At 46.6% G+C, this 18,154-nt stretch overlaps 2 long non-coding RNA genes across 2 annotated transcripts; one reads left to right on the plus strand and one right to left on the minus strand.

Moving 5' to 3' along the window:
- Positions 1-11,106: 11,106 nt before the first annotated feature.
- Positions 11,107-14,372, minus strand: LOC140418224 (uncharacterized). Its single transcript, XR_011944856.1, has 2 exons — positions 14,203-14,372; positions 11,107-12,846 (listed from the first exon to the last, which is right to left on the minus strand). It is a non-coding gene; the product is annotated as an uncharacterized lncRNA (long non-coding RNA).
- Positions 14,373-14,379: 7 nt separating this feature from the next.
- On the plus strand, positions 14,380-17,706 carry LOC140418225 (uncharacterized). The gene is made up of 2 exons (XR_011944857.1): positions 14,380-14,653; positions 16,890-17,706. It is a non-coding gene; the product is annotated as an uncharacterized lncRNA (long non-coding RNA).
- The last annotated feature ends 448 nt before the right edge of the window (positions 17,707-18,154 follow it).

An 18,154-nucleotide genomic window follows, 5' to 3' on the forward strand; every position in this document is an offset into this window, starting at 1 on the left:
CATTTCCCTATATATATCTGACACCTTACCATCCCCCACCCATGTCTTTGAGATCACTCTGTCCTGCACCTCTTGTGTCGGGAGCTGCGGAAATTCCCTCACCTGTTGCCTCGCAAAAGCCCTCAATTGCATATACCTGAATGCATTCCCTTGGGGCAACCCATATTTCTCGGTCAGCGCTCCCAGACTCGCGAACTTCCCATCCACAAATAGATCTTTCAGTTGCGTTATTCCTGCTCTTTGCCACATTCCATATCCCCCATCCATTCCCCCCGGGGCAAACCTATGGTTGTTTCTTATCGGGGACCCCCCCAATGCTCCAGTCTTTCGCCTATGTCGTCTCCACTGTCCCCAAATCTTCAGTGTAGCTACCACCACCGGGCTTGTGGTGTAGTTCCTCGGTGAGAACGGCAATGGGGCTGTCACCATAGCCTGCAGGCTAGTCCCCCTACAGGACGCCCTCTCTAATCTCTTCCACGCCGCTCCCTCCTCCTCTCCCATCCACTTACTCACCATTGAAATATTAGCGACCCAATAGTACTCACTTAGGCTCGGTAGTGCCAGCCCCCCCCTATCCCTACTACGCTGTAAGAATCCCTTCCTCACTCTCGGAGTCTTCCCGGCCCAAACAAAACCCATGATGCTCTTTTCTATCCTTTTAAAAAAAAGCCTTCGTGATCACCACCGGGAGGCACTGAAACACAAAGAGGAATCTCGGGAGGACCACCATCTTAACCGCCTGCACCCTCCCTGCCATTGACAGGGCTACCATATCCCATCTCTTGAAATCTTCCTCCATCTGCTCCACCAACCGCGTTAAATTTAACCTGTGCAATGTGCCCCAATTCTTAGCTATCTGGATCCCCAGGTAACGAAAGTCTCTTGTTACCTTCCTCAACGGTAGGTCCTCTATTTCTCTACTCTGCTCCCCTGGATGCACCACAAACAGCTCACTCTTCCCCATGTTCAGTTTATACCCTGAAAAATCCCCAAACTCCCCAAGTATCCGCATTATTTCTGGCATCCCCTCCGCCGGATCCGCCACATATAGTAGCAAATCATCCGCATACAAAGATACCCGGTGTTCTTCTCCTCCCCTAAGTACTCCCCTCCATCTCTTGGAACCCCTCAGCGCTATCGCCAGGGGCTCAATCGCCAGTGCAAACAGTAATGGGGACAGAGGACATCCCTGCCTTGTCCCTCTATGGAGCCGAAAATATGCCGATCCCCGTCCATTCGTGACCACACTCGCCACTGGGGCCCTATACAATAGCTGCACCCATCTAACATACCCCTCTCCAAAACCAAATCTCCTCAACACCTCCCACAAATAATCCCATTCCACTCTATCAAATGCTTTCTCGGCATCCATCGCCACTACTATCTCCGTTTCACCCTCTGGTGGGGCCATCATCATTACCCCTAACAGCCTCCGTATATTTGTGTTCAGCTGTCTCCCCTTCACAAACCCAGTTTGGTCCTCGTGAACCACCCCCGGGACACATTCCTCTATTCTCATTGCCATTACCTTGGCCAGGACCTTGGCATCCACATTTAGGAGGGAAATTGGTCTGTAGGACCCGCATTGTAGCGGGTCCTTTTCCTTCTTGAAGAGAAGCGATATCGTTGCTTCAGACATAGTCGGGGGCAGTTGTCCCCTTTCCTTTGCCTCGTTAAAGGTCCTCGTCAGTACCGGGGCGAGCAAGTCCAAATATTTTCTATAGAATTCAACTGGGAATCCGTCCGGTCCCGGGGCCTTTCCCGTCTGCATACTCCTAATTCCTTTCACCACTTCTTCTACCTCGATCTGTGCTCCCAGTCCCACCCTTTCCTGCTCTTTCACCTTGGGAATTTCCAGCCGATCCAAAAAGTCCATCATTCTCTCCCTCCCATCCGGGGGTTGGGCTTCATATAATTTTTTATAAAATGTCTTGAACACTTCATTCACTCTCTCCGCTCCCCGCTCCATCTCTCCTTCCTCGTCCCTCACTCCCCCTATTTCCCTCGCTGCTCCCCTTTTCCTCAATTGGTGTGCCAGCAATCTGCTCGCCTTCTCCCCATATTCATACTGTACACCCTGCGCCTTCCTCCATTGTGCCTCTGCAGTGCCTGTAGTCAGCAAGTCAAATTCCACATGCAGCCTTTGCCTTTCCCTGTACAATCCCTCCTCCGGTGCTTCCGCATATTGTCTGTCCACCCTCAAAAGTTCTTGCAGCAACCGCTCCCGTTCCTTACTCTCCTGCTTCCCTTTATGTGCCCTTATTGATATCAGCTCCCCCCTAACCACCGCCTTCAACGCCTCCCAGACCACTCCCACCTGGACCTCCCCATTGTCATTGAGTTCCAAGTACTTTTCAATACATCCCCTCACCCTTAGACACACCCCCTCATCCGCCATTAGTCCCATGTCCATTCTCCAGGGTGGGCGCCCTCCTGTTTCCTCCCCTATCTCCAAGTCCACCCAGTGTGGGGCATGATCCGAAATGGCTATAGCCGTATATTCCGTTCCCCTCACCTTCGGGATCAATGCCCTACCCAGCACAAAAAAGTCTATGCGCGAATAGACTTTATGGACATAGGAGAAAAACGAGAACTCCTTACTCCTAGGTCTACTGAATCTCCACGGGTCCACACCTCCCATCTGCTCCATAAAATCTTTAAGCACCTTGGCTGCTGCTGGCCTCCTACCAGTCCTGGACTTCGACCTATCCAGCCCTGGTTCCAACACCGTGTTAAAGTCTCCCCCCATTATCAGCTTTCCCGTCTCTAGGTCCGGAATGCGTCCCAGCATTCGCCTCATAAAATTGGCATCATCCCAGTTCGGGGCATACACGTTTACCAAAACCACCATCTCTCCCTGTAGTTTGCCACTCACCATCACGTACCTGCCCCCGTTAGCCGCCACTATAGTCTTTGCCTCGAACATTACCCGCTTCCCCACTAATATAGCCACCCCCCTGTTTTTCGCATCCAGCCCCGAATGGAACACCTGCCCCACCCATCCTTTGCGCAGCCTAACCTGGTCTATCAGTTTCAGGTGCGTTTCCTGTAACATAACCACATCTGCTTTAAGTTTCTTAAGGTGTGCGAGTACCCGTGCCCTCTTTATCGGCCCGTTGAGCCCTCTCACGTTCCACGTGATCAGCCGAGTTGGGGGGCTTCCCACCCCCCCCCCCCCCCCCCCCCTTGCCGATTAGCCATCATCTTTTTCCAGCTTCTCACCCAGTTCCCACGCAGCTGTATCTCCCCCAGGCGGTGCCCCCCCGCCCATCCTCTCCCATACCCGCTCCCCCCTTTCCCCAGCAGCAGGAACCCAGTAATTCCCCCCTCCCACCCCCCCCCCCCCCGCTAGACCCCCCGCTAGCGTAATTACTCCCCCCATGTTGCTCCCAGAAGTCAGCAAACTCTGGCTGACCTCGGCTTCCCCCCGTGACCACGGCTCGCACCGTGCGACGCCCCCTCCTTCCTGCTTCTCCATTCCCGCCATAATTATCATAGGGCGGGAGCCAAGCCCGTGCTTCTCCCTCGGCCCCGCCCCCCATGGCCAACGCCCCATCTCTTCTCCCTCCCCACCTCCCCCCATCACCACCTGTGGGAGAGAGAAAAGTTACCATACCGCAGGATTAGAACATAAAACCCCTCTTCGCCCCCCACATTCGCCCCACCACTTTGTCCAAACGTTCTTTTTAATAGTCCACTCATTCCAGTTTTTCTTCTACAATAAAAGTCCACGCTTCATCCGCCGTCTCAAAGTAGTGGTGCCTCCCTTGATATGTGACCCACAGTCTTGCCGGTTGCAGCATTCCAAATTTTATCTTCCTTTTATGAAGCACCGCCTTGGCCCGATTAAAGCTCGCCCTCCTTCTCGCCACCTCCGCACTCCAGTCTTGATAAACGCGGATCACCGCGTTCTCCCATTTACTGCACCGAGTTTTCTTCGCCCATCTAAGGACCATTTCTCTATCCTTAAAACGGAGGAATCTCACCACTATGGCTCTGGGAGTTTCTCCTGCTCTCGGTCCTCGCGCCATAACTCGGTACGCTCCCTCCACCTCCAACGGACCCGTCGGGGCCTCCGCTCCCATTAACGAGTGCAGCATCGTGCTCACATATGCCCTGACGTCCGCCCCCTCCACACCTTCAGGAAGACCAAGAATCCTCAGGTTGTTCCTCCTTGCGTTGTTTTCCAGTGCCTCCAACCTCTCCACACATCGTTTCTGATGTGCCTCCTGTATTTCCGTCTTCACCACCAGGCCCTGTATATCGTCCTCATTCTCGGCTGCCTTCGCCTTCACAACCCGAAGCTCCTGCTCCTGGGTCTTTTGTTCCTCCTTTAGCCCTTCGATCGCCTGTAATATCGGGGCCAACAGCTCTTTCTTCATTTCCTTTTTTATCTCTTCCACGCAGCATTTCAAGAACTCTTGTTGTTCAGGGCCCCATATGAAACTGCCACCTTCCGACGCCATCTTGGTTTTTGCTTGCCTTCCTTGCCGCTGTTCCAAAGGATCCGCTGCAATCCGGCCACTTTCCTCTCCTTTTTCCATCCGTGTCCAGGGGGAATTCCCTTCTGGTTTACCGCACGGTGTTTTTAGCCGTTAAAATTGCCGTTGGGGCTCCTATCAAGAGCCCAAAAGTCCGTTCCACCGGGAGCTGCCGAAACGTGCGACTTAGCTGGTCATCGCCGCACCCGGAAGTCCCAGGAAGTCAATTGTGACTTACTAATTTATCAAGGTTCTCTGAGGAAGTAACAAGGGATGTCAATAAAGGGGAACCTGTAGATGTGCTTTATCTGGATTTCCAGAAGGTATTTCCCATTGTGCCACATCAAAGGTTATTGCACAAAATAAGAGCTCATGGTTTGGGGGCAACATATCAGCATGGATAGAGGATTGGTTAGCGAACAGGAAGCAGCCAGTAGGTATAAATGGGTCATTTCTGGGTGGGTAAGATGGGACAAGTGGAATGTCACCAGGATCAGTGCTGGGCTCTCAACCATTTACAATCTGTATGAATGTGATGACGGGATTGAATGTATGGCAACTAAATTTTCTGATGCCTCAAAGACGGGTAGGAAAGTAATTTGTGAAGTGGATTTAAGAAGTCTGCAAAGGACTACAAATAGGTTAAGTGAGTGGGCAAAAACTGACAGATGGAGCCTAACTTTGGGAAATGTGAATTGTCCACTTTGTCAGGAAGTATTAAATAAAACAATCTTATTTAAATGGAGAGAGATTGCAGAACTCTTGAGGTACAGAGGGATCGGGATGCCCGATCCCAAGTTAGTCTGCAGGTACAGCAAGTGATTAGGAAGCTCAATGGAATATTGTTGTTTATTGCAAAGGAAATCTAATATAAATTGAGGGAAGGATTTCTACCATTTGGTTACCAGCAGCACTTTGCGATTACTGGAACTCAGTAGAAATGTAAGTTAAAACTTCTCAGGTGCCAATAGGAATTGTTTTGTTTGTCTTCTATTGATTACAATTTAAAAGTCATTTAAAAGGCAATTTGTAGACAATTTGAAGCTTTCAAAGAATCACAGACATTATCTTCTTGCTTTGGGAAACAGCTCGACAATGACTTTTAAAAGTCAAAGTCTGAAAGTAAAATATGAAAAAGAGAGAGAGATAATCTTCAGCTTCAAACCATTGAAACTAACAAACTACCCACAAATTCCTACCCTAATCTACAACTAAACCCAATCCCAACTAAAACTCAATGAGGCTGGCCAAAACTTCTGCAGTTATACTCTTTCATATCTGTCTTAAGTCATCTAATCACACCCCAATATAATCCTAATTGGTTTGGGTTAGACTCAAACACATTTGATTTGACGGCAAGCCGTCCATCTTCAATATGTAACATTACTTCTATTTGTTGCGTATCTGCATATTTGTGTATATTACACTGATTCAAAGTTGAAAACTGTTATGTTTTGTAAATGTTGACTGGGGCTTAATATTTACGCTTAAACAGCTATCTTTTACCTATATTAGGTGCATTAGAAATACCTGGCTTCGACAGTGATCTGGAAAGCAGCAGACACTTCATGATGTTCCAATGGAAGTGGGGTCTGGTTGTGTAGATAAGTTCATAAGATATAGGAGCAGAATTAGGCCATTTGGCCGGTCGAGTCTGCTCTGCCATTCGATAATGGCTGATCTTATCCTGGCCGTAACTCCACCGTGCTTCCCATTCACCATAACCCTTCAACTCATTACCTATTAAAAATCTGTCTAACTCCTCTTTAAATTTACTCACTGTCCCAGCATGCACCGCAGTCTGGGACAGTGAATTCCACAGATTCAGCCCTTTGGGAGAAATAGTTTCTCCTTAACTCAGTTTTAAGTTTGCTACCTCTTATCCTAAGGCTATGACCTCTTGTTCTCGAATGCCCCACAAGAGGAAACATTCACTCCACATCTACTTTATCCATACCTTTTATCATCTTGTGTAGCTAAATTTGATTTCAGGTTTTACACAGCACACAGGCAGCCTGAGGTTTCACCCTGGATAGAGAATCTCTGAAAGGTTCCATTGAAATCACTCAATGGGACTCGGAGAACCAACATTGTCTGCTTGGAGAGGAATGTTGGTGTTACAGCTGCTGAGAAGCAACACACAGATACCCAAACACAGAGATCCAAACACACTTCCTCTCTCCCTTTCTTACACACACACAGGCACACAAATAGACATGACCACACAGGCACACACAGAGACAATTCCTGTCCTATCATGTGGCCAATGCAAACAAATATGTTTGAGAAATTCAAGTAAACATTATCCTCCAGGAACTGTGAGCAGTTTTGATGACCCATTTCCACTCCTTTCTCTGAATCTTGACTATATATTGAACAACATCTGGAACAGCAGCAATGACAAAACATTACCATTGAGCAGTCTCTTGCCAGCCTGGGTGAAGAGCCCTGGTGGGAGATAGTGTAAATTACAGAACAACATCCCTGGGTAATCACAGTCTCTTCTTCGTTCTTGGAATAATTGAAGATGCAAATTCCCCTCACATTGATGGTCCAGTTGATGAAGAGAATTCTAAGATAGGTTTCAAGGAGAAAGACTATAATGTTGTTTTGATTCTGTCATCTGAGACCATTGTCCGAATGGCCGAGGATATGTGTTACACCATACCCAGCAGATACCATAGACATTGTTAATATATATTTAAATTATTTCATGGGATGTAGGCATCGCTGACAAGACCAGCATTTGTTGCCCATCCCTAATTGTACTTGAACTGAGTGTCTTGTTCAGCGACATCCAAGGGCAGTTTAGAGTCAGCCACATTGCTTCGCATCTGGAGACACTTCGCATCTGGAGTCACATGGAGGCCAGACCAGGCAAGGATGGCAGATTTCCTTCCATAAAGTACTGAGTGTACCAGATGCATTTTTGGAAAAAAATGTCATGACTACCTTTCAATTCCTGATTTTATCACTTTAATTTAAATTCTATTGTCTGCTGGAGTGGGATTTGAAGCCATTTCCTCAGTCTGAGCTTCTGGATCACTCGTCCAGTGACATTACCACTGCACCAACATCTCCCCTAAACTATTTGTCAAGCAATTCCTGATGTTCATGTGCTGCCGCACTTTTATTCCCATGAATTCTATTTTTAGATCTATAATGGACTTGCTGCCATCTTGAACAAAACTGTTTTCACCACCCTGGCTCTGCTGTACAGTGCCTTGGTGAGGCCACACTTGGGAGTATTGTGTGCAGTAGAAGGATGTTCTTGCTCTCAAGGGAGTGCAATGAAGGTTTACCAGACTGATTCCAGGAATGGCCGGACTGTCATATGAGGAGAGATTGACGAGGTTGGGATTGTTCTCGCTGGAGTTCAGAAGAATGAGGGGGAATCTCATAGAGACTTATAAAATTCTAACAGGACTAGACCGGGCAGAATCAGGGAAGATGTCACCAATAATAGGTATGTCTAGAACCAGGGGTCACAGCCTGAGGATTCAGGGTAAACCATTTCGGACAGAGATAAGGAGACACTACTTCACACAAAGAGTGGTGAGTCTGTGGAAATGTTACCACAGGAAGTAGTTGATGCTAAAACTTTGAATATATTCAAGAGGCGGCTGGGTATAGCACTTGGGGAGAATGGGATCAAAGGCTATGGGGAGAAAGCAGGATTAGGCTCTTGAGCTGAATCAGCCATGATTGTGATGAATGGCGGAGCAGGCTCGAAGGGCCAAAAGGCCTCTTCCTGCTCCTATCTTCTATGTATTATGTAATAGTCTTTGTGACATCATCAGAGTCCATTGTTTGTGAATAATCCACATCAGTAACAACAGGAAATGTTCATCAACCTGAGCACAGTATCTCGGCTGACATTCCAGTGTGACATTGAGGGACTGCTGCACAGTGAGAAACTGTGTTCTTCAGATGGAGCTTGTGAAGATTCTGGCCACAATCTTCCAAACCTCCTGATGTAGTAGTGCTGCTGGAGGACTGACAGATTATAAATGTTACATCCCTGTTCAAAAACACAATTACAGCTAATTTGCTTAACATCAGTGGTGGGGAAAAGATGAAGAAAAATGTTCATGACAAAATCAACTGACACTTGGAAAAGTATGGATTCTTACCTCCAGCATTTTCTGTTTATCATTCTGAAAGTCTCCCTGGATCTAAACGTTAGGAGAGATATTCTGAAAGGATTGGGAAGCTGCGATTTGTCAATGAGAGTCACCAAATGTATGAGAACTGAAGGTACTCATGTATAAGGGTAAGAGTAGTCCTCGGGTGAAGGTGCTAAATTGGGAAAAGGCTAATTACTACAATATGAGACAGGAACTGAAGAATTTAGATTGGGAGTGGCTGTTTGAGGGTAAATCAACACATACGTAGATGAAAATCCTTCTGTTTCTTGTATCCATTATTTTTGTAGATTCAGATGGAGTGCGGGAATATAAGACCATAAGAAATAGGAACATATACATAATAATAATAAATATCTGACATGTGGGACTCTTCCAAACATCAGTTGATTAGAATTCAGGACCGGCATGTTCCTGTGAGGATGAAGGATAAGTATGGCATGTTTCGGCAACATTGGATTACGAAGGATATTGCGAGCCTAGTCAAAAAGAAAAAGGAAGCATTCATAAGGCCTGGAAAGGTGAGAACAGATGAAGCCCTTGAAGAATATAAAGAAAGTAGGAAGGAACTTGAGCAAGGAGGCTGAAAGGGGTCATGAAACTTTCTTCGAAAACAGGATTAAAGAGAATCCCAAAGCATTTTATACGTATATTAAGAGCAAGAGGGAAAGGGTTGTCCCACTCAAGGACAGAGGAGAGAATCTATACTTGGAGCCAGAGGAAATAACCAAGGTGCTGATGAGTACTTTGCATCAGGATTCACCAAAGGGAAGGCCTTGGTGGATGATGAGCCTTGGGGAGACTGTCTAGATAGTCTGGGTCATGTCGATATCAAAAAGGAGGTGTTGGCATCTTAAAAAGCATTAAGGTAGATAAGTTCCCAAGTTCTGATGAGATCTACCCCAGAATACTGAGGAAGGCAAGGGAGAAAATTGCTGGGGCCTGGACAGAAATATTTGTATCCTCATTGGGTACAGGTGAGGTCCCAGACGACTGGAAAATTGTCAATGTTGTCCCATTGTTTAAGAAGGCTAGCAAGGATAATCCAAGAAATTATAGGCTGGTGAGCCTTATGTCAGTGGAGGGAAATTATTGGAGAAGATTATTAGGGACAGGATTTACTTACATTTGGAAACAAATGGACTTATTAACGGTAGGCTGCATGGTTTTATCAAGGGGGAGGCTCTGTCTCATTAACTTGATCCGAGTTTTTTGAGGAAGTGACGGAGATGATTGAAGGAAGGGCAGTGGATGTTATCTATAGAGACTTCAGCAAGGCCTTTGACAAGTTCCCTCTTGACAGACTGGTACAAAAGGTGAAGTCACATGGGATCAGGCATGAGCTGGCAAGATAGATACAGAACTGGCTCAGTCATGGGTGCTTTTCCGAATGGAAGGATGTGACCAGTGATGTTTAGCAGGGATCAGTGATGAGACCTTTGCTGCTCATGGTATATATAAACGAATCGAAGGAAAATATAGGTCTGGTTTGAAAATTTGCAGACAACACAAAGATTAATGGAGTTGCGGATAGTGAAGAGGATTGTCAGAGGATACAGTACAATATAGATCGGTTGGAGACTTGGATGGAGAAATGGCAGATGGAGTGAAAAAATGCCAAGTAAGGCACTTTGGAAGGTTGAATACAGGTGGCAATTATACAGTAAAATGCTTAGGAGTATTGACAGGCAGAGAGATCTGTGTATCCAGGTCCACAGATCACTGAAAGTGGCAACGCAGGTGGATAAGTTAGTCAAGAAGGCATACAGCATGCTTGCCTTCATTGGTCGGACCATTGAGTATAAAAATTGGCAAGTCATGCTGCAGCTGTACAGAATCCTAGTTCGGCCACATTTGGAATAGTGTGTGCAACTCTGGTCGCCACACTACCTGAAGGGTGTGGATGTTTTGGATGGGGTACAGATTAGGTTTACCAGGACGTGGCCTGGTCTGGAGGATATTAAGCTATGAGGAGAGCTTGGATAAACTCATTATTGTTTTCACTGGAATGACTGAGGTTGAGAGACAGCCTGATCAAGTTTACAAAATTATGAGGGGCTTGGACAGAGTGGAGAGTCAGAAGCTTTTCCCAGGGTGGAAAGGTCAATAACTAGGTTCAAGGTGAAAAGTGTAGAGGAGATGCATGAGGCACGTTTTGTACACAAGAGACTGGTGAGTGCCTGGAACTCGCTGCCGGGGGAGGTGGTGGAAGCAGGGGCGATAGCAACGTTTCAGAGGCATCTTCGCAAATACATGACTAAGATGGGAATAGAGGGATACGGACCCTGGGAGCGCAAACGGTTTTAGTTTAGACAGGCAGCCTGATCGGCGCAGGCTCGGAGGGCCAAAGGGCCTGTTCCTGTGCTGTTCTTTGAAAGAATCGATAGTTGGAAAGGAAATGAGATCCAGAAATGGAACAATCGGTGAGAGGACATCAATTAATCACCTCTTATCCTGGCAAAATCAAGGACTTGACACTCTTGTGTGTTTGAAACAACACTGATTTATTTAACAGGCATCAAGACATTAAACTCCAGCTAAATTACAGAGATTATTAACATCAGAATGAAGATGGCTAAGAGAATCTTGACTGAGGTATTCAAGATCCTGAGGGGTATAAACAGGGTAAGCAGTGAGAAACTGTTCCCTCTGAAGAGAAGATCAATAACGAGAGGACTCAGATTTACATTAATTGGGTGGACTAGATTCAACTGATCTCTCCACACATCTTCTCGACTGAGTAATACTACACTCCGTATGCTTCACCTGGTGACTGTGTCTATGTATTTATATTGTCCATTTATCGTATGTCCTAGGTTTTTTCATGTATGGAACAATCTGTCTGGACTGTACACAGAACAATAATTTCCACTGTACCCAATACACATGACAATAAATCAAATCCTGAAAGGAGTAGAAGTGATGCGAGGAAAAGATTTTTCACCCAGGGGGTGGTTGGTGCCTGGAACAAACTTCCTGAGACGGTGGAGGAAGTGGGTTTGATCGAGGTATTCCAAAGGGAATTGGATTGTTCGCTGAAAAGAATGAATGTGCCAGGTTATGGGATAAGGCAGTAGAGTGGCACTCTGCAGAATGTTCTTTCAGTGAGCCAGCACAGACTCAATGGGCCGAATGGCCTCCTTCTTTACTGTAAAGATGGTAGAATGAGTTCCTGAATTATGGGGAAAGATCACAGAGAGCAGTTCATACCAGGACACTGCAGGCCCAAGAATACAGCTGTAGGTCCAGAATATTAAACCCGAGTCCAGTTACAGGGATGATCAACATCAGCGGAAACAAACCCCAACTCAGAATGAATGTGGCTCAGTCCTGGATGTGGTTAACAGCAATAACAGCAGAATCTACTCCCTGCAGTTACTCGTGAAGTCGCTGGTGTGTCACCAGGTGGGATGAGGTAGTGAATCCCTTCCCACACTCTGAGCAGGTGAATGGCCTCTCCCCAGTGTGAAGTCGCTGGTGAGCTTTAAGGCTGGATGAATGCCTGAAGCTCTTTCCACAGTCAGTACAGCTGAACGGCCTCTCCTCAGTGTGAACCCGCTGGTGTGTCACTAGATTGGATGAATTGATGAATTGCTTCCCACACACGGAGCAAGTGAACGGCCTCTCCCCGGTGTGAACTCGCCTGTGTAATGCTAGGTTATACATCTGAATGAATGCCTTCCCACACACGGAGCAGGTGTAGGGTCTCTCCCCAGTGTGAACCCGCTGGTGCAATGTTAGGCAGGATGATTGAGTAAATTCCTTCCAACATACGGGGCAGGTGAAGGGTCTCTCCCCTGTGTGGACACGTCGGTGAGTTTCCAACTTAGATGGGCAAGTGAATGGCTTCCCACAATCCCCACATATCCATGGTTTCTCCATGTCATCATGTCTCTCCATGTTGGATGATCAGTTTAAGCCTCGTCCTCACACAGAACACGTGTACAGTTTCTCCACTGTGAATGGTGTGATGTGTTTTCAGGCTGTGTAACTGGTTGAAGCTCTTTCCACAGTCAGTTCACTGGAATACTCTCACTTGGGGGTGTCTCAGTGCTTTTCCAGTCACACTGATGTTTGAAATATTTTCCCACAGACACACATTTCTCCTTCCACATTCAAAGGCCGATGATATTCAGATCCTAATGAATCGAGTGACTGTCAGATTTTGACGTGATGTTTGGTTTGAGTTTCCCGTCTGAAAATCCTCCCCTTCTTGTCACCTGCAGATAGAATTTACAAAGGTCATCACTGTCAGTCCAGGAAAGAAATTCAGAACAGACAATTCTAGTTTCTCTGGAACATTTTTTTCCTCTCTTGTTCCCACAAAGCTGTAAATCCCCGTCCGACACACTCTCCCTCCTCCCTCAGCTGAAATCTAAATATTGTGTTACATTGCTTTCTGTATCCTGACAACCAATTTGAACAAATCTCTCCAGAACCTCATTCCTCTCTTTCTTTGGAATCTCCTCTAGCCCCACAACCCTCTAAGGTATCTGCACTGCTCTAATTCTGGCTTCTTGTGCATTCCCCTTTTAATCTCTCCATCATTTGTCAGCAGGCCTTTGGTTCCCTCGGTTCCAAGCTCTGACATTCTCTCCCTAACGTCTCAAAGAACAAAGAAATGTACAGCACAGGAACAGGCCCTTCGGCCCTCCAAGCCCGTGCCGACCATGCTGCCCGACCAAACTACAATCTTCTACACTTCCTGGGTCCGTATCCTTCTATTCCCATCCTATTCATATATTTGTCAAGATGCCCCTTAAATGTCCCTATCGTCCCTGCTTCCACTACCTCCTCCGGTAGCGAGTTCCAGGCACCCACTACCCTCTGCGTAAAAAACTTGCCTCGTACATTTACTCTAAACCTTACCCCTCTCACCTTAAACCTATGCCCCCTAGTAATTGACCCCTCTACCCTGGGGAAAAGCCTCTGACTATCCACTCTGTCTATGCCCCTCATAATTTTGTAGACCTCTATCAGGTCGCCCCTAATGATGGTGCTCTGACATTCTCTCCCTAACTTCTCCTTCTGTCTACCTCACTTTCCACTGTGAAGACACTTGTGTATTGCTGTAAAAAGAGACATGCTGTGGAAGATTTTCATTGTGCATGATCAGGACAGATTTGTCAAACTTTGTTTTATAATTTTCCTGTGAAGTATATTGGGATGGTTTATAAGTTGTTGTTGACTGTAACCCTGACCTCCTGGTTTACAAAACCCATTGATTTCACAAAACTCATTCTCTGATGTATTTTGTCCCCTGGGTCATTCATCCGGGTTTGCCCCCTACAAACATGGTGGCCGCTCATGCGTCGTATTCCTCTTTGCCCCTATAGAGATGGCGGCCACACATGCGCCCTGGAGCTCACTGTCCTCTCTCAAGATGGCGGATGTTAACTCGGGCCTGACAATCTTAGGAAGGCCCGAGGATTTTGCCTCAGAAATTGAGGGTTTTCTGGCCAATACCGGGTGTTTATAAAAACTCGCAACCCATCCGCCATCCAATAACATTTATGTTATTACTTCGGTCTTTGTAAAAAATCTCCATTTTAAACCCGCTCGCTCGAGATCCTTACCGTCTGTCGCTAGGAACTGCACATGCTCCAGCTGACAAACCAGGGAGCTGACATTGATTGTGGAGGGTTTGCGGATCCTCTCCGGTCCGGCCACCTGACGCTGACTCCGCTTCTCCGGGACAGAAACCCGTCTCTCTGCCCAGGACCATCATTGGCACTGCGCGTGCGCACTGGACTCAGTTACAGCCGCCGCACTGCGCATGCCCCAGCTCGCAATGCCCGGGTGATTGACGGCAGCTCCCAGCCAATAGGAAGAGGGGGCGGGACTGGAGAACAGCGGCAACCCCCTGGGTGGGGAGCAAACATTTCAACATTTGCTCCCGAAATCTGGCAGCATAATGCAGCAAGGCCGAAACAATTCAAGGGCTCATTTAAAGAATAACTGGACAGCCAGGGAATGTCACCATTCGAACAGTAAGAAGTCTTACAACACCAGGTTAAAGTCCAACAGGTTTGTTTCGAATCACTAGCTTTCGGAGCGCATCTCCTTCCTCAGGAGAATGAAGAGGGAGGTTCCGGAAACATTTATATAGACAAAGTCCTGTCTGCGTGGATACTCCCCGTGGGCGTGGGTCTCACCCCCACAACCCAAGGATGTGCTGGGTAGGTGAACAGACCATCTAAATTGCCCCATAATTGGAAAAAAGAATTGGCTAACCAAATTTATTTAAAGAAAAGAAGAAAATGGAATCACACAGCACAGAAAAGGCCCTTCTGCCCATTGCATATTCATCGGTGAAAAACAACCATCCATTCTAATCCCATTTTTTGTTTTCTCTCATATACCGTTATTTGTTTAAAGGTGAAGAAGGGGCATTTAAAGAATGAGACACAAAAACTTTCGCTCTGTTCAATATGAAACGACACTCATTGTTTGTCTTCAACAAAAAGGTCGCTGCTGCCCAAGCCATGGAATCATAGAATCATAGAATTTACAGCGCACAAGGAGGCCATTTGGCCCAACGAGTCTGTACCGGGCCTTCGAAAGAGCACCCTACTGAAACCCACACCTCCACCCTATCCCTGTAACCCCACCAAATCTGAACCTTTTTTGGACACTAAGGACAATTTAGCTCAGTGAATCCACCTAACCAGCACATCTTTGGACTGTGGGAGGAAACCGGAGCACCCAGAGGAAACCCATGCAGACACGGGGAGAATGTGCAGACTCCACACCGACAGTGCGCTGTGAAGCAACTGTGCTAACCACTGTGCTGCCTGTTGCCCGATGGAGCAGGACTAGGAAACCCTATCCCAAGATTGGTTCAAAATTAGTTAGAAGGAAATGATGAACTGAGAATGTAAATTACAGGGGCGCTGGCAATAATCTCCCGTTCTTTCCTGGAGCTGCTGGCCGACTGGAGAATTGCAAAGTTTATGTACTTAGAACATATGAACTAGGAGCAGGGGTAGGCCATCTGGCCCCTCGAGCCTGCTCCGCCATTCAATGAGATCATGGCTGATGTTTTGTGGACTCCGCTCCACTTTCCGGCCCGAACACCATAACCCTTAATCCCTTTATTCTTCAAAAAACTATCTATCTTTATCTTAAAAACATTTAATGAAGGAGCCTCCACTGCTTCACTGGGCAAGGAATTCCATAGATTCACAACCCTTTGGGTGAAGAAGTTCCTCCTAAACTCAGTCCTAAATGTACTTCCCCTTATTTTGAGGCTATGCCCCCTAGTTCTGCTTTCACCCGCCAGTGGAAACAACCTGCCCGCATCTATCCTATCCCCTTCATAATTTTATATGTTTCTATAAGATCCCCCCTCATCCTTCTAAATTCCAACGAGTACAGTCCCAGTCTACTCAACCTCTCCTCGTAATCGAACCCCTTCAGCTCTGGGATTAACCTAGTGAATCTCCTCTGCACACCCTCCAGCACCAGTACGTCCTTTCTCAGGTAAGGAGACCAAGACTGAACACAATACTCCAGGTGTGGCCTCACTAACACCTTATACAATTGCAGCATAACCTCCTGAGTCTTAAACTCCATCCCTCTAGTAATGAAGGACAAAATTCCATTTACCTTCTTAATCACCTGTTGCACCTATAAACCAACTTTTTGCGACTACATAAGGCTTTGGTCAGGGAAATTAGGGATGGGCAATGAATGCTGGCCCAGCCAGCAATACCCACACGCTGTGAAAGGATAAAATAAACACAGTTACCAGGGCGAGGGGTGGAGATGGTGCCCAGAGAATGGAGTTTGTATCGGGGACTGAAGACAATGGCTTTGCTGTTTCCAATGTTTAATTGGAGGAAATCTCTGTTCACCCAGTTCTAAATGTCAGACAAGTCAGGTTGATGTGTGAATTGGAGGTGATGGTTTTCAAATACACCTGTTACCTTGGGAAAGTTGAGGGTTTGAAATTTTGTCAAAAGTTATTGTTCAGGTTGTAGTTATATAAAATCTGTCTCTTTCACCTCCTGCCTCTCCACCTCTATTTCTCCCCTTCTACTCCCAAAATGTTTCGAGGTTTGTGTAGGCCCAGACGAGGTGGCAGGCTCCCTTCCCTGAAAGACATTGGGGTTTTATGACAATTCAGCAGTTTTCTTGGTCACTTTTTCCCAATCCAAGGCCCACAAATGACCAGATTCATTCAGCTCAATTTCACAAGCTGCCTTGTGTTTTTGTGCATTCTCTCTCACTCCGTATTTTCTGTTTTAAATCCGTTTCACAGGGTATAAGAAGGGGAGGATTTGCCTCCGGAAACTTCAGGAGCTGATGGAATCGCCCAATTTATTGGAACCAGAATACATTTTGAACATGGAAGGAAAAAGCACCATTCTCAGTGGGGACAAACCGTGCGTGTGTTGTGTGTGTGGACGAGGATTTAGACAATCAGCTGTCCTGTCGAGACATAAGCGGAGTCACACTGGGGAAAAACCATGGAAATGCGGGGACTGTGGGAAAGGATACAATTACCCCTATGAGCTGGAAATTCATGAACGCAATCACACTGGGGAGAGGCCGTTCACCTGTTGTGTGTGTGGGAAAGGATTCCCTCAGTCATACATCCTACAGATACACCAGCGACTTCACACTGAGGAAAAGCTGTTCACCTGCTCTGGGGAAAGGTTTCAGTCAATCATTCCACCTCATGATACATCAGCGGGACTGGGGTCAGGTGATCATCTCAACTCATTTTACACCAGCGACTTCACACTGAGGAGAGACCTTTTAAATGTCCAGAAGTGCTATAAACATTCCAGATGCAAAATCAATGTGTTAACACAGATGAGAGACCATTCAGTTGCTCTCATTGTAGAACTGGGTTCAGGCGATCATCTCACCTCACCGTACATCAGAGAGTTCACACTGGAGAGAGGCCGTTCACCTGCTCCGAGTGTGGGAAGAGATTCACTCAGAAATCCAACCTGCTGACACATCAGCGACTTCACAAGTGACTGCTGGGATTGAATTTTGCTGTTAGTTACATACAGACTGTAAACATGTTAATTGGCGTCTGTTTCTGGTAATAAATTTCATCGCAGTTATTGGTGGCAATATTCTGGGTAAAAGTCAAATTAAGTTAAACACATGCTGACAAATCTTTTTAATATCTTTTATACAACTTAGTTCCTTCTGAAATGCTCTCCCTCTCCCCTGTCTCTAATCTCACCACCAACAACAAGTGTGATGAGCTGATGGAGCTTATTTATCACTAAGAGTGAGACAATCTGATCAGTTATCTCTGCTGTTTTCCTCCCACCAGCTCACAGGGCCAAACTGTCTCTCTAATTCCCCTTGCCTGAGCCTTGAACTCTCATATTTCTCTAGTTTCTCTCCTAACCTCTATCCATCTCAGAGCTTACCTTATCCACGAGACCTGCCTTCTGCTCCCTTGACACTATTCTCGCTAAACTCTGATCATCCAACTTCTCCACACAGCTGCTTTGTTCACAGTTCTCTCTCTTGTTTCATTCAGTTCGTCTCACCATTAAA

Source organism: Scyliorhinus torazame, chromosome 5 (assembly GCF_047496885.1).
Source record: "Scyliorhinus torazame isolate Kashiwa2021f chromosome 5, sScyTor2.1, whole genome shotgun sequence".
In the NCBI taxonomy this organism is placed as follows: Eukaryota; Metazoa; Chordata; class Chondrichthyes; order Carcharhiniformes; family Scyliorhinidae; genus Scyliorhinus; species Scyliorhinus torazame.